Here is a 16968-nt window from a genome sequence, read left to right on the forward strand (position 1 = left end):
GGAAAATATGGCCCAGTGTTGTGTCCCAGAAAGAAAAAGAGAACAAAAGTCTTGATGAGAATTAGCAGTTTCTGCCTCTCTCAGGGCTGTTTCTGAGAATGAAGAAGAATGCCCTCTCTATAGCGTAGGTACTATTTACATGAAGGCAGTGTCTCCATCACTGTAAGACTGTGTCCTCCCTCAGGGGCACCTTCCTTGGGTTTACACTAAAGTGCTATATAAGCTAGCAGTGGCCCGATATATGCTCTGAAGTCAGGCATATCTTGTGTCTAATCTCAGCCCCACTAACTAATTATGAGAACTTGAATAGGAAACCTGTTTCCAGATTACAAATGAGGCAACTGAGGGTTATAGGGAAGGATTCAACCAATATCACAGGGTTTTTGTGAAAATTACATGAAATAAGATATTTAAGGAGACTGAAGCAGAGTAGGCACTCAATAAATAGTATTAGAGTTCTCTTCTCACCTCCCTTTTGGAATGGTTCTACCACTATGAGACCCCCTGTTAGGAATATTGGTCTATGGTTCAGTTCATTAATGAATTTGGGCCACTTCCAGCTCCTTAAAACATTATAAGGTCCTTTCCATTCCTGCTGAAATGCAGAGTTAATGTTAACTCTGAGCCCGATTTCCTTTAAATGGCATGCATTCAATAAGACAAAACAAAAGCTCAGAACCCTATAGAAGAAGGAGCAGAGATAATAACACTAAAAATCTAAGCTCCATTAGTGACTGCAGTGGAACACTTGAGTGCTGAGATGTCTGGCAACTAAGGCAAAAAATGGGAATTGAATGGATTGCATAAATCTTATTATATGATTTAAGAAAGATGCCTCTTTGTGAGGGAATAGTAACTATTTTTTCCTGGGGCTACAATGAAGAAGACATTTATCAGGTGGCACTTATAGGTGAAGGCATGGCCTTTCCCCTTCTGTCTATGTGATTGAGTCTGAGAACTGCCTTTGGATTTTCAAAAGTGTAATCTGGGGCAGAATGAAGAGAGATACCTGCTCCCCAGGATTCAGGAGCAGGCCAGTGCCTCCCATGGGTAGACTAAATACCTTCCTCTTGGGTGGAGATTTGTGTCTCGAGAATGGCATAGATGGATTCTACCAGCTACAGGCTGGATTCTAAGAGCTAGGAATTACCTCACACAGAGTCAGGGTCACAGGGCTATGAACTCAATGAAAGCCAAGCAACGGTGAAGCTTCCAGAGTCCCCTCCTGCTTCTAGTAGCCCTGCTGGATGGACAAGGTGCAGGGTGCAGCCAGCCTGCCTGGGGCCTGCCCAGCCCTATTTGTCTTATGTGGCATAAAGTCCTCCTGAAATAATTTTGCATTTGCTTTAAAACAATTTGCCTGATTGTAATGATAAAACAACATTATATGCAGATGTCTTGCTATTTTAAAAAACCTAATTTACTTTGAATTAATGTTTGTTGACATGGTGTTTTGTGGTGGCAGGGACAGAGATACAGGGACCAGGAGATGGAGCTATTGAAATGAGAGAACCACTAAGTAAAAATGGTTCTTCTCATTTTTTTTTCTTCAAATCAAACTTTCAGGAGAGAGAACAGAGTTAAAATCTGCAGTAAATGCTTGCATCCAGGAATGTTTTAAAGCTCTTGCCAAGATCAACAATGAGAAGTATGTTTGGAAATTGCTTTGCAAACCTCCCAGTTTGCAGAGCGCACCACCTCACCAATAATGGTGATGGTGGCTGGTGTTTATAGAACACCCATTGTGAAAGAGCTGTGAGCACTGGGCATTTATTTGTAAGCACCACTTGTTTACACAGTCAAGCTGGGACATTGAGGTGACAGAAATAACTCTCCTTTTCAATAAACAAGGAAACCGAGTCACAGCAACCAGTTCGAGTGACTTCATTAAGGCTTAGATTCAGTCTCACAGTATTGGAGTGGGTTTCAGAGGTTACCTTGTGGCAAGTTTTTGGATTGACCTCTTGGAATTTCAGACCTGAAATGGTCCGTGAGGACCACATCCTGTTAGAGGTGGAATTGGGCATAGAAACAAAGCATCCAGGATGACTTCTGTTAACTTTCCTGTCTGCAGAATTCCTCTGAAGCAGTTCCGGGCCTCCACCAAGTCTCACACATCTAGCCCTGTTTTCCTTTGCTCTATCCTCAAACCTTCTTCAAAAAGTTTCAGATTCTAGATAACTGCAGGGGGTTCAGCTTCAGGAGACAATGAGACTCCAAGATACAGGTGCAAGGCTTGGCATTAGCAGACTTAGGTCTGATTCTCAGCTCAGATGTTTTTAAATGGTTTGACTATAGGTAGATGACTTAATTTTTATGATGTCTCCTTCGAACCCCTAACTCAGTGGCTCTGCAAGTGCGGTGTCTCAAGCAGCAATATCAGCATCATTCAGTAATTTGTTAGAAATACAAATTCTTGGGCTGTACCCCAGACCTACTGAATGGTCAACTCTTGAGTGAGGCTCAGCAATCTGGGTTTTCAAAGTCCTGCAGGTGATTCTGGTAGATGCTGAAGTTTGAGAAGTACTGCTGAAACTAATAATACCATCAGCCTTACAAAGCTGATGTTAGGCTTAGAATTAAAACATGGAAAGTTCATAGCACACATGAGATGCTCAATAAACTACAGTAGTGACAGTGGCTTCTCATCATCATCATCATCCCCTTCCTTCCTTCCTTCCTCCCTCCCTCTCTCTCTCTTTTCTTTCTTTCTTTCCTTCCTTCCTTCCTTCTTTCTTTCTTTCTTTTATTCTTTCTTTCCTTCTTTCTTTCTTTCTCTTTCTCTCTTTCTTTCTTCTTTCTTTCTTTCTTTCTTTCTTTCTTTCTTTCTTTCTTTCTTTCTTTCTTTCTTTCTTTCTTTCTTTCTTTCTTTTCTTTTCTTTTTTTTGAGACACAGTTTTACTCTGTCACCAAGGCTGGAGTGCAGTGGTGCAATCTCAGCTCGCTGCAACCTCTGCCTCCTGGGTTCAAGCGATTCTCCTGCCTCAGCCTCCCAAGTAGCTGGAATTACAGGTGAGTACGACCATGCCTGGTTAATTTGTGTATTTTTAGTAGAGATGGGGTTTCACCATGTTGGCCAGGGTCGTCTTGAACTCCTGACCTGAGGTGAGGTTCCTGCCTCGGCCTCCCAAAGTGCTGGGATTACAGGGGTGAGCCACCACGCCCGGCCATCATTTCTTCTCTGAAAGTACCTTTTAGCTTGAGAGATGTATCACTCACAATCCAGAAGCCTGTAGGATTTCAGTAGTACCTGAACTGTGCTCTCTTAGCTGACATTCATGAGCTGGAGAGATAGATTTGACTCTATTTTATACATTCTTATTTTCTTAGCTTTTTATTCAAGTTCTGGAACTATAAGCAGAGTGATAGGGAAAAGGGTCAAGTACTATAGGGGCCATTTGGGCAGGGAGTTTATACCTGCAAGCTGTCACCTCTCCCATGATGAAAGTAACAGAGAGAGGAAGAGCTTTGTCAGGGATGTTTGGAAGACTCAGGGTCTCTGGATTCCAGAAGGGCTTTTTGTTTGTTTGTTTTGGCTTGTGTTGTTTTGTTATTTTCCCTAGTCCTGCTACTACTTTTCTCTGGTTCTTTAATCTTCTCCAATAGGATAGTGAGCCCCAGAAAGAGATCCAAAATAATCTCACAGGAGTTAATACAAAATAAAAGAGTTCTTAAATTGAGTGCAACAAACAGACAAACCCCTAAACTTTACAAACAACTTACATTTAAATACTTTCCACCCAAAGTGCCTTCATTTTGCTTTCCAAAACATCCCTTGGGGGTCAGGCAGGAGGGAGATTGTTGTCTATATTTTATAGACGTGGAAACTGAAGCAGAGAGGAATTGGGTTGATTTGCCCCAGATGATGTGGTGGCCCTGGAGGCAGCCTCCTGGGCTCCCAGACTCTCCCTGCTTGCTGGATGGAAGCTTCTGAGGGCCCTGGGCTCCCAGAGGCTGCAGGGGACATGGAGAAACAAGGAAGAAATATTTGTTTATTAAGCAAGGGAGCAGAACTAGGAGATTCATCAGCTTATATGGTAGAGCCCCCTCTGGTCCCTGGCATGCCTGGGAAATGGGGAGTGGAAGCTGGTCTCTTCCAAGCAGGGGATCCTGCAGGTTCTGGACTGGGAGGGTCATCATGGAAGAAGCTGCCAGGCATACTTTTCAGAAAAGGTCTGAAGTTCCATCCAAGGGTGCCCTGGAGGAGCGATGAGCAGAGCGCCCTGGGGAGCTGTTTGTATTTGAAGCCTGGAGCCGAATGTGGTAGATTAGCCTGGGTACCAACGCACTCAAATGGCAGATTCTGATCTCCTCCTCTGGAGGTTTGGAATTGGTTCTCTGAACCATCTTCACACTTCACATCATACTGCTTGAGCAGCTGGTGTGAAACCCAACTAGGGAAACTGAGGCATGGGGAGGTTGGTAGAAATGACAGTGAGATGGAGTCCAGGACTCCGCCAGCAAGCACAGCCTCTGGATTCTACCTTGCTGAGTGAGCAGTTCATCCCAGATTTTCTGCTACTCATGGGCCCGGGCCTCACACTCCCAGGCCTCATTGCAGCTGGGCCCATGCACCAGCCTATTTGGCCAAAGCGTCTGGATTGGAGAACACTGAGCAAGAGAATCACTTCAAGCAAGGGGTAGGGTGTGGAGTAGAATTGCTTTCTCTCTCATCTTCCTGCCAGGAATCCAGATGTTCTCCATCTCTAGACAATTTGTGGGAGATTTAACAGCATCTTCCACTGGATGCAGCAGCTGGTGCAGATGCTGCCACCAGAGAGGACTTAAATCATCCTGTTCTATGCAACTGAGGCATCAGGCACAAGAGGGGGGTGTGTGCATGAGCACATGTGCCCATGAATGTATATGTGTGTGTACATGTGCGATGTCCTTATCTCATAATCCTAGCTCCTCACTTCTCATGAAGGAAAACTGGGGCAGCCTCACACAGAAGGGAAGAATGTGAATCTGAGGAACATTGGCCAGCCAAGGGTAAGGTGATCAATTGCAAGAGGGTGTTGTCTTCTCTTCCAGGAAAGGGCAGACAGTGTAGTCCCTCCTGTAGTCATCCTGCCCCCCATGTGGTTCCAGCTCTGTTTAGAGACATGCAACAGAGCCAGAAGAGACATCGTAGGGCATGGAGTCTAACCCGTTTCATAGAGGAGGGATTGGGAGGGGGCTCAGGGTGAGATAATGACTGAGGCAGCTCTTGGTAAGTGATGCTATAGGAGGCCTAGGTGCAGAAGCCAATTTTGTAACATTTTGTGATGATGCTTAGTTCACTGACCATGTCCCTGGATTTCATTATAACCACAAACATGCCCAATTCTAGCTGATTAGCCCACGCATTTCCAGTATTTTAATAAAAATCTAATGGTGGTAACTTACTTTTATACAGCAGTTTCCATGCAAATTTTTTTTCAATGGTTCTTTTGTTTAACATCTCAACCCTTCTTTGAGGTAGATAACATTGCTATACCCATTTTGTGGATGAGAAAACTGAGGCTTGCGTTAAGATGCTTGTCCTAGGTTGACAACTTTCATTATGATCTGGCTGTAGTTTGATGCATAAAATCTCTGAAGAGCTAGAATGAAGTCACTTGGCATAAGATGTTTTTGCATGGTTGAAACTCAAACTGTAAGTAGTAGAACTGGGATTTGAGCCCAAGATGTCCAACTCCAGACCATAGGTTTCTTTTTCTTTTTTCTTTCTTTCTTTTTTTTTTTTTTTGAGACAGAGTTTTTTTCTTGTTGCCCAGGCTGGAGTGCAATGGCGTGATCTTGGCTCACCACAACTTCCACTTCCGAGGTTCAATGGACTGTCCTTCCTCAGCCTCCAGAGTAGCTGGGATTATAGTCAGGCACCATCATGTCTGGCTAATTTTTTGTATTTTTTAGTAGAGTTGGGGTTTCTCCTTGTTGATCAGGCTGGTTTTGAACTCCCAACCTCAGGTGATCCACCTGCCTCGGCCACCCAAAGTGCTGGGATTACAGGCGTGAGCCACTGCACCAGGCCCAGACCATAGATTTTAGCAAAAAGGCTGTACTGCTCCACTGTGGCCTCACCACATATGGCTACATCTCCTTGGAGTTCATTACAATGGACTTTGACCTTCTTCTACACTGCACAAAGCCTTGTATAACTTTCTAGGTGGTACCTTTAAGAGTCTAGAATCTAGCAGCAGTCTGTTTTCAACAGCTGTGAATAAAGGTGAGCATCACTCTGTCAGTTGATGAGTGTTGAATTAGTTAAAAAAAAAGGCAACAGGGAAGAAAGGAGATTGGACATGGGTCATTTTTTTGTTAACGGCAAATGATCTATTGAGTCAGTCCTCTTGATGGCAAGGTGAAAAATACCAAAATTATGTATCCTCCTGAAGTACCTGCTCTCAGTAACTCACTTTCATGCCAAGAGCAATGAAACAATAAAAGAGCTGATGTCTTGTGTTATGAGAAGTGCTTTGTTGCTGTTTTCTCCAAATTTATGTAACTATCTTTCATTAAGTTCTGGCTGTTATTTAACGTATAAAATATGTGGAGAGCTAAAATGAAGCTGAGAGGCCTGTGATGCTTTTTCACTCTTGCAACGTAGCTCTAGCTGAGAGTCTGGAGTTCTTCGCTTTATGTCATTTCCTGTTAAAATCTCCTTGTTTTCTTCCCTGGGAACTTTGCCTGCTCCAAATCTGGCTCTGAGAGGTTCTCTGTGCAGCCGAGGTCTTTGGATAGTGAGCCCTGGATCGGTGAGGAGCATGTGGAATCAGTGATATCTGCAGGGTCCTTCCTCCATGGGACTGGAGCCTGGGCTGGAGGGGCTGTGGTGTGGCACGCTCCAGGTCCCCAGTGCCTCTTCCCTTGCTTATTCCTCCCCAGCTACACTGCCTTCTTGCTGTGTTTCTTTGAGTGGAAAAAACACATTCCAAGGGCTTTTTTTGCATTCTTTCACTCAACAACAATGAACAGAAGCCTTCTGTGACCAAGTGGATGGGGATTTCTTCCCATCAACAAGCAAGCAAGTAATCCTGCAGTGGCACCAGTGGGGTGTCCTCCAATCCAATACCATTCTGATGCTATCTACCTGGAGATAGCGTCAGATCCCATGCGTGAGAGCTCAGTCCCCAAGACTGCTCCCCCAACAACTTTCAGTGTGAATTGCACAGGTTGTTTTACCTGTGCTTCTGACCGACCGACTGCAAATCAGGGATCCTCCACCATGGGGGCTAATTTCTAGAGCAGCTCACAGAACTCAGGGAAACACTTACATTTACTGGTTTATTATAAAGGATATTGCAAAGGATACAGGTGAAGAGATGTACAGGGAGAGGTGTGGGGGAAGGGGCATAGAGCTTCCATGCCCTGTCTGGGAGTGCCAGCCTCCAAGAACCTCCATGTGTTCAGCTATCAGGAAGCTTCCCCAACCCTGTTCTCTTAGGCCTTTTATATAGACTTCATTGGATAGGCATGATTCACAACCATGTAGAAATGCGATTGTAGAAAAAGGGTGTGATCTAATACGAATAGACTGAGTGGGGAAACCCAGTGAGGCCTGTCCAGATTCCTCTTAGCCTCAGGACGTGGGGCAGGACCCCTTCTGAAATGAAGATCTTATGATCTACAATCAGACAAGGTAGGTCAGAGAATTTCTTATTGCCAGCTCCAAGACAGAAAGGTGGGGGAAGATTCCAGCCCTGGGGAGAAGAAGGAGCAGGTGAAAGGGGACAGTAGAAGGGGTATGTGTGTGTGTGTGTGTGTGTGTGTGTGTGTGTGTGTGTATTTGTGATTGTTTTCTAAGGCTGGCTTAAAGTGCCCAACGTTATAACAAGGGCTATGAGAGTTGAGCCAGGAACCATGGATGAAAACTCTATCTATCTATCTATCTATCTATCTATCTATCTATCTATCTATCTGTCTATCTATCTATTCATCCGTCCGTCAATCTGCCCATCCATCCGTCTGTCTGCCTGCCTACTTATCCAAACATCTATCTATCTATCTATCATCTATCTATCTATCTATCTATCTATCTATCTATCTATCTATCTATCTATCTATCTATCTCATCTATCTTTCTGTCTATCTATCTAATCTATCTCTATCATCTATCTATCTCATCTATCTTTCTATCTAATCTATCTCTATCATCTATCTATCTATCTATCTATCATCTATTTTCTTTCTTTCTCTTTCTTTCTTTCTCCTTCCTTCCTTCCTTCCTTCCTTCCTTCCTTCCTTCCTTCCTTCCTTCCTTTCTTTCTTCCTTTCTTTCTTTCTTTCTTTCTTTCTTTCTTTCTTTCTTTCTTTCTTTCTTTCTTTCTTTCTTTCTTTCTTTCTTTCTTTCTTTCTTTCTTTCTTTCTTTCTTTTCTTTCTCTATCTCCATCAGAGCTCCTCAGACTCCTCAACAGTCTCCCTACTCAGGGCATTGCATTTGCTGTTTCCTCTGCCAGGAATGCTCTTCCCCTAGGGAGCTGTGTGGCTCCTTTCTCCCTTTCTTTAGCTCTTCGTGCAGACATCACCTCCGTGAGGTCTTCTTCTATTAAGTTGAACCCCAACACCCTGTGTTTTCTTTCTTCTTTTTCCTTCTTGTTTTTCTCCATAGCACTTTTCACCATTTAACATATTTTACAAATATCTATTTACTTGGTTTCTATCTCCCCTTACTTAAATGTTAGCTCCATTGTTGGGGGAGGGATTTTGTCTATTTTATTCACCACTGTATCTCCAGCTTCTAGAAAGAGCCCTGACACATAGTGGGTCTTCAACAAATATTTGTTGAGTGAATGAATGAATGCAAATCTTCAGAGGCCAGAGGGACAGATAGTACCCAGTGGTGTGAACATGGAGGGAGTGGCTTCTGCCTCAAAAGGGTGGAGGCAGATGAGCTCCTGCCTGACAGCCATGCTGCATGGAGGCAGCTGGTTCAGGAGAGTGCACAAGACCCAGAGTCTGGAGAACTGTGTGCAAGTGGAAGCTCCAACGTCAAATTAATACGTCTGAGTGACTGGACCCCCCCTTCACATTTCTCACCTGAAAAACAGACACAACCACAGGGGGTCGGGTCTGCTCTGTCTCTGTCTGCTTCCCAGATCCATGGGCTCTGGACACCACTAAACTCCCCCCTCCCCTCCCCTCCTCCACTGTCGCCCACAGCAGCCTGTCATTGTCCTGAAAACATTCCAAGTTCATTTTTGCCCCAGAATCTTAACGCTTGCTGTTTCCCATCTGCATAGTTTCCCAGAGCATCAGAGTTGGCCCCTTTCATCATTTAGGGCTCTGCTCATGAATGTTGCCTGCTTAGACAGGTCTTGACCACCCTATCTATAGAGGCACCACCTGCTCCCCTCCAACAATAGAATCACACACACAAAAAATAAAATCACACACACAAAAAATGGAATCACAAAAAAACAATAGAATCACAAAATTTGCCTTTACCATACCTGGCTTCTTGGGCTCTCATCGTTATCTAAAAGTATCTTGTTCCTTTCCTTGTTTGTTGCCTGTCTCTCAGCCTAAGCCCTGTGAGAATGGGGTCTTCATCTATCATGTTCTCCACTGCATGCTCATTGCTTAGGGCAGCACTCAGCATGTCATATGCCCTCAATAAATATCTGCTAATTGAATGCACAAATTAAATGAGAAAGTGGACGTGAAATGTACTCTGTAAAGTACATAAACCTCCATGGACAAGAAGACCTATTATTTCTGGAGTGTAACCTGTGTTTCCTCCCCTGAGGAGTAACTGTGGCCCCTCATCTCAGAGCACAAAGAATGGGCATGCTCCCTGGGAGGAGGTTAGAGGTCACCAGGAGGAGAGTCTCTCTTTATAGTTAGGCAGGGGGAGCAGAGGGGGTAGAGCGAGGGGGCAGGACATGATGTCTGGTCCATACCGAGCCCCAGGGAGAAGTGAGTAAGTTCAATAAAGAATCCAAACAAGGCAGCCTTGACTCTTGAAGGATCCAGAATCTCAGCCGAGCAGCCCCCAGCCTGGCTTCTGAGAAAGAAGGGCCTGGCAGAAAAAACCCTGCTGCCCAGGCCCCTGAGACACTAATGGAGGTCAAACCAGGTTCTCCCATCTTGTGGCTCCCAGGATACCACTGGACAGGTGGTCCCCTTGTCTCATATCATTTCACCACTGCAAGGCTGACGCATGGTTTGGGGCCATTCACCTCCCTTTGTTGGGTCCTTCCTTAACCTGGACTTCCTGAGTCTATGGCTCCTAGATACAGCCCATATTGGGCTCCCACTTGCAGGAAGTACTTGTCCAAGACACAAGGCACCAGACAGTAATAAAGGCAGAGTGTGGCTGATGGTAGAAGGCCACAGTGGCCTGTGTTCCTGTGTGGCAGGAAATGCCTGCACATCCCATTGTGATGCTCCTTCCCCTCTGCTCGGGGTCCTGGGTGGAATTGACAGTGGCAATGATATACCAGCCAGCAGCCTGTTTCTAGAGCGTGTTTGTACTCACTCACCTGGTTTATTCAGTAGACAGGCTGTTTGAGATTTGGGGGGAAAATTGGGGCTATGCAGTGCATTGATGCAATGGTACAGAGGGAACTTGAGGCTGGGATCTCCCCCACTGAGCCCTCGGAACAGAGACATTCTCCTCCTCCAAGGAGGGAAGTCTTTCTCCAAGACTTCCTATGGGCCTACAAGCTTTCTAATAGTTCTTGGAATATTTCCAGAGTCTTCTCCTGTATATTCACAATATTAATGAATGGAGAGAAATTGGTGGAGATAATGATCTTCACTTTTCATAAGGGGAGACTGAGGCACCAAGTAAGAAAATGTCAAGATGTTCATCCAGCACAGTGTTTCCTGGCATCTCAACTAAACAATGCCTAGACTCCTCCATATGTGGCAAAGAAATAGACTGGTCACTATATTAGCCCATTTTCATGCTCATGATAAAGACATACCTGAGACTGGGCAATTGATAAAGAAAAAGAGGTTTAATGGACTCACAGTTCCACGTTGCTGGGGAGGCCTCACAATCATGGTAGAAGGCAAAAGGCACGTCTTACATGGTGGCAGGCAAGAGAGAATGAGAGCCAAGAGAAAGGGGAAACCTATATCTACCATGAGAACAGTATGGGGAAACCACCCCCCTAATTCAACTAACTCCCACTGAGTCCCTCCCACAACATGTGGGAATTATGGGGTGTACAATTCAAGATGAGATTTGGGTGGGGACACAGCCAAACCATGTCAGTGACACTACACAAAATGCTCCCCAGCCCATAGAGTCTATGGAAGAGTGGCTTCTAACAAGACCCCTTGGCAAGACCCCTTTGGCCTTTCTTGGAGTTCCCTTGAATGGCAGCTGTCTGTGGAGGAGGTGGGGGGAGAGGGAAGACACCAGAGGGAAGCAGATTCCTGCTGTTTTTGTAGCTTGAGCTTTGCCTCCACTCATTCCTTCTGGATGAAGACAAATTGTTCCAGACATATCTTGAACTTTTGGTTACATCTTCATCTAATCACCATCCTAACCCTTCCTTATTGAGAGCCTGTATGTGCCAAGTGCTTTATATAACTTACCTCTAATCTTTGCAATGATTTAGAGAGGGTTATCAATGAAGAACAGTGGTAGAAAGGTCAGGACTTGTCTAGGCTTGTGGAACTGGGGTACTGCCTGGTTGTCTCTGATAGAAGACCGGAGCTCCATCTGCCACCCTCATCCCTCCCCCATCTCCCTTGCCTTGTACCCCACAGCTTCATGGTATGGGTAGACAGGCAACTTCAGCATTAGAGACATGAGAGTGGACAGCGAGGTGACTCTTCAGGACATTTTATCCTAAGGTCAGGGGTTCCACCATTGCTTTGATGTGTCTCCCTGGAAGCCCTTGACTGGCACAGAGGGGCTGGTGATGCAGAAGCTCTTGACTGGCAGAGAGGGTCTGGTGATGCAGAAGGGAGCTGTGGGCCACACTGCCTTCAGCCCTGCCTCAGTGACTGTTAGTGCTGCCCCAGGTGAGTGGCTTCAGAGAAAATTGCCTCTAAGACTTTGCGGCAGACAGTATGAGTTGGAGAGATGTGGGTGCAACTGTACTTATTGGCGTGACCTAGGACAAGTTACTCAACTTTCATGAATTTGCTTATATGTAAAATGGGCAGGATTGTTGGAAAGGTGAAACGAGGCCATGGATGGCAAGCATTCAACAGGGGGCCTGGAATACAGTAGGCATGTGACCATGGTAGGCATTCTTACTCTTATTACTGTACCTTCAAAACTGGGAATTAGGCCTGGTGCGGGGGCTTATACCTGTAATCCCAGCACTTTGGGAGGCCAAGGCAGGCAGATGACTTGAGGCCAGGAGTTTGAGATCAGCCTGACCAACACAGTGGAACCCCGTCTGTACTAAAAAAATACAAAAGTTAGCCGAGTGTGGTGGTGCACACCTGTAGTCCCAGCTACTGGGGAGGCTGAGACACGAGCATCATTTGAACCTGGGAGGCAGAGACTGCAATGAGCCGAGATTGTGCCACTGCACTCCAGCCTGGATAACAGAGGAAGACTCTTGTCTCAAAAAAACAAAAAAACAAACAAAAAACCCCAAAAAACAAAAAACTGGAATTATGGGCTGGGCATGGTGGTTCATGTCTGTAAACCCAGCACTTTGGGAGGCCGAGGTGGGTGGATACCCCTGAGCCCAGGAATTCAAGACCAACCTGGCCAACATGGCAAAACCCCATCTCTACTAAGAATACAAAAACTTAGCCCAATGCGGTGGTGCACACATCTGCACCAACTACTGGTCCCAACTACTGGAGAGGCTGAGGTGGGAGGATCACCTGAGCCTGGTAGGTTGAGGCTGCAGTGTGCTCTGATCATACCACTGCACTTCAGCCTGGGTGATGGGAGTGAGACCCCTGTCTCAAAAACAAACAAACAAACAAACTGGGAATTATGCTTCAGTTCTTCAGTATGCAGTTTCATAAAGTCACCTCAATTATAAACTTCCTTCCTTCCTCTCCGCTTGCCTCCATCCCTCCTCCTTTCTTTCCTTCCCAATTCCATCACTGTGCATTGAGAGGCTAGCTTGATGCCACAAGGAGCAGTTCTAGGCCACTGGACTTTTAGGACCCCTGCCCTGCAGGAACCAAGTCTTCCCCATGGCCTCTGCTACCTTCACCCTCTCCCCTCATCACCCTAGTTTGCACATGGTCCTTTGAAGCTACTGTCACTGCTGTTTAGTGACAACATTCTTGTCTGCCTTTGTATCCTACATTTGAGCTGATGTGGGGTCTGGCTTCCCTGGAGAGGAATTAGACACCACGGTCATAATGAGTTTGTGGCATTATTTCTCTCTGGGCCCCTCTTGCAGGGATCAGAATGAAGTTGTCATTGCTCTGTGGCCAGAACGGTCCCTGGAAAAAAACTGCAAATGACCTTCCCCCAAGCGGCAGCATTTGGGGCTTAATTGTGTTTTGTTAATCAGGAAAACAATTAATTTGGCTGTGCCTCTTTGGTGGGGTGTTTTTTCTTTCTTTTTTTAATATAGTAGATGCTGCTAAGATGATCCATGTGATGTCTCTAGATTCAATTTCTCTCTCTCCCCAAGGCAAAGAATGACTCTTCTCTGTATCCATGACATCCGGAGACAGCAGAGTGAGGCATGGAGTTTTCCAAAGAAGGCTGGTTTCTAAAACTTAATATCTGTTTCACAGCAATAGGACGACTCCTCTGCCCAAGCTCTTGCACAGTTTTAGGAATAGGAATGAGACTGAGGCAGAGGAGTGACAAGTCACAGACCTGTTTCAAAGTAGGAATGCAGAAATTTCTGCATTCTGTCCCCTCTCCTGACCTCCTCCCCACCTCATATGATAGAAAACGGTGAAACAGGCACTTTGTTGTTCAGGAGCTACACCGCAGAGCTCAGAGAATCACTAGATCTAGAAACTGAAAGGATGAGCCTGGGGAGATACAGTGTGAACCTGGATCCTTTGGATAAATTCACTCCAGCAAGTTAATGACCGATGATGGCTTAACTTGAGGCAATGCCATAGAATGCCATCCCCGAACCAAGAGAATTACTCCTAGGGTGGTAATCAGGCTTTGGAGGGTGGTTATCAAGTCCCCTCCAGTCACACCATATGAACCGAATAGTCCTTGGAATAGAACACATGTAAATCTGACCCTGTAGATAGTAACCAGTGGCCATGTTTAGAAAGTATGCCCTGCAAGGTGACCCATTTTTGTTTTGTTCACTGATGTATCCCATGGCTTAGAACATTCTGGCATATGGTAGATGCTCAAATATAGGTTAAAAGAAGGATGTGGGACCAAGTTTAACACAGAAGATAATAAGCCCCTTATGTGTGTCAGTCAACCTGAATTTGAGCAAGCATAGATACCAGTTTGTCTTCCACTAAACCCCTGGATTAGGGGATGATTTCTGACATGACAGAAGGATTTATCTCACTGTCCAGGAGTCAATGACAAGGTCTTCAACAAGAAGTGAGGAAGAGGGAAGAGAAGAAACATTTACCAAGGAACTACCAAGTGGCCAGCTCTGTGCCAGGTGTTGTATGATGAACACTACCTCACTTTATTTCCCTTAAAATAATTGTGTGAGGTGTGTTCACATTTTTACAGTTGAATAAACTAGGGCTTAATAAAGAAGTTAAGTAACTTATGCAGGGTCATACAGATGGAGGAATTAACTTGACTTCCAAACTCATGTTCTTTCCACTCATCCACAGAACTTCTCGTTTTTGGAATGCTTGATTAATATGAGCGGGTACATTCTGTGTGTTCAGTTTAGTAGGAGTAGGGAGGGGCTGAAACTCAAGTTAACATGACTCCGTTCTTCCCCTCCAGATGCCTGGACTCCTTGGCTTTGACTCCTTGTTTAGCCACTCACTGGCTATGGACATACCCTTCCTTCTTATGCTTAACCTCTCCGTGCCTCAGTTTCCTCATCTACAATAGTGATAACAACAGTACCAATTTTATAGCATCGTTGTGAGAAGTAAGTGGGTGAAGCACTCATACTTGAGTCTGGTCCATGGCATGATTGATGTAAGTTAAGACTATTATTAGGACAAGCTCTGTCTTTATACACCCTGCATCAATTGAGGGTCACTTGTGTACTATGTAGCTCTTAACCTATTAAGGAAAGCCTGGTCCCCAGGTACCCTCTCCAGAAAAACATCAAACCTCTAACCAGGCTCTACTGAAATGCTGACTATTTGACACCAGGAAAGTACACCTTTCTCCAGACGCCTTTTTATCACTCTAGTACAAGCATGGAAGGTATTATTACCTGGAGCTGAAAACATATGTTTACAAAGAATTTTTGTTAGAGGTTTACCCTGTGTGCTGTTGTCAAGCTCTATGAAAGGGCTTTGGAGATGAAAGTGAGAATGCACAGACCACTTCAACATGCACATATCACTTCAACATGCCCATACCACTTCAACATGCACAGACCACTTCAACATGCACGGACCACTTCAACATGTGCATTCCACTTCAACATGCATGGTCATTTCAACATGCAGCTACCACGTCAACATGCACATACCACTTCAACATGCACCTACCACTTCAACATGCAAGGACCATGTCGACATGCACATACCATTTCAACATGCACAGACAACTTCAACATGCATAGACTACGTCAACATGTGCATATCACTTCAATATGCACAGAACACTTCAACATGCGTGGACCACTTCAACATGCACATAGGACTTCAACATACATATACCACTTCAACATGCACAGACTACTTCAACACATGCATTCGACTTCAACATGCATGGACCATTTCAACATGCGCATATCACTTCAACATGCTCATACCACTTCAACATGCATGGACCACTTCAACATGCACATTCCACTTCAACATGCATGGCCATTTCAACATGCACCTACCACGTCAACATGCACATATCACTTCAACATGCATGGACCACTTCAACATGCACATAGCACTTCAACATACATACACCACTTCAACATTCACAGACTACTTCAACATGCACATTCCACTTCAACACGCATGGACCATTTCAACATGCGCATTTCACTTCAACATGCATGGACCACTTCAACATGCACATTCCACTTCAACATGCATGGCCATTTCAACATGCATGGACCATGTCAACATGTGCATATCACTTCAACATGCGTAGACCACTTCAACATGCATGGACCACTTCAACATGCGTAGACCACTTCAACATGCATGGACCACTTCAACATGCACTTACCACTTCAACATGCATGGAGCATGTCAACATGTGCATACCAGTTCAACATGCACAGACCACTTCAACATTCATGGACCACATCAACATGCATGGACCACTTCAACATGTACATACCACTTCAACATTCGCAGACCACTTCAACATGCATGGGTCACATCAACATGTGCATATCACTTCAACATGCACAAACCACTTCAACATGCATGGACCACTTCAACATGTGCGTATCACTTCAACATGTGCATATCACTTCAACATGCACAGACCACTTCAACCTGCGAGGACCACTTCAACATGTGCATACCACTTCAACATGCGTGGAACACTTCAACATGCACATACCACTTCAACATGTATGACCATTTCAACTTGCACCTAGCACTTCAACACGTGCATACCACTTCAACATGCACAGACCACTTCAACATGCACAGACCACTTCAATATGCATGGACCACTTCAACATGCGCATTCCACTTCAACATACACAGCCATTTCAACATGCACCTATCACGTCAACATGCACATACCACTTTAACGTGAACCTACCACTTCAACATGCACGGACCATGTCAATGTGCACATACCACTCCAACATGCACAGAGCACTTCAACATGCATGGACCATGTCAACATGTGCATACCACTTCAAATGCACATGCCATGTCAACATGCACAGACCACTTCAACATGCATGGACCACTTCAACATGCTCATACCATTTCAACATGTGCATACCACTTCA

The sequence above is a fragment of the Pongo abelii genome, chromosome 6 (genome assembly GCF_028885655.2).
Source record: "Pongo abelii isolate AG06213 chromosome 6, NHGRI_mPonAbe1-v2.0_pri, whole genome shotgun sequence".
Classification (NCBI taxonomy): Eukaryota; Metazoa; Chordata; class Mammalia; order Primates; family Hominidae; genus Pongo; species Pongo abelii.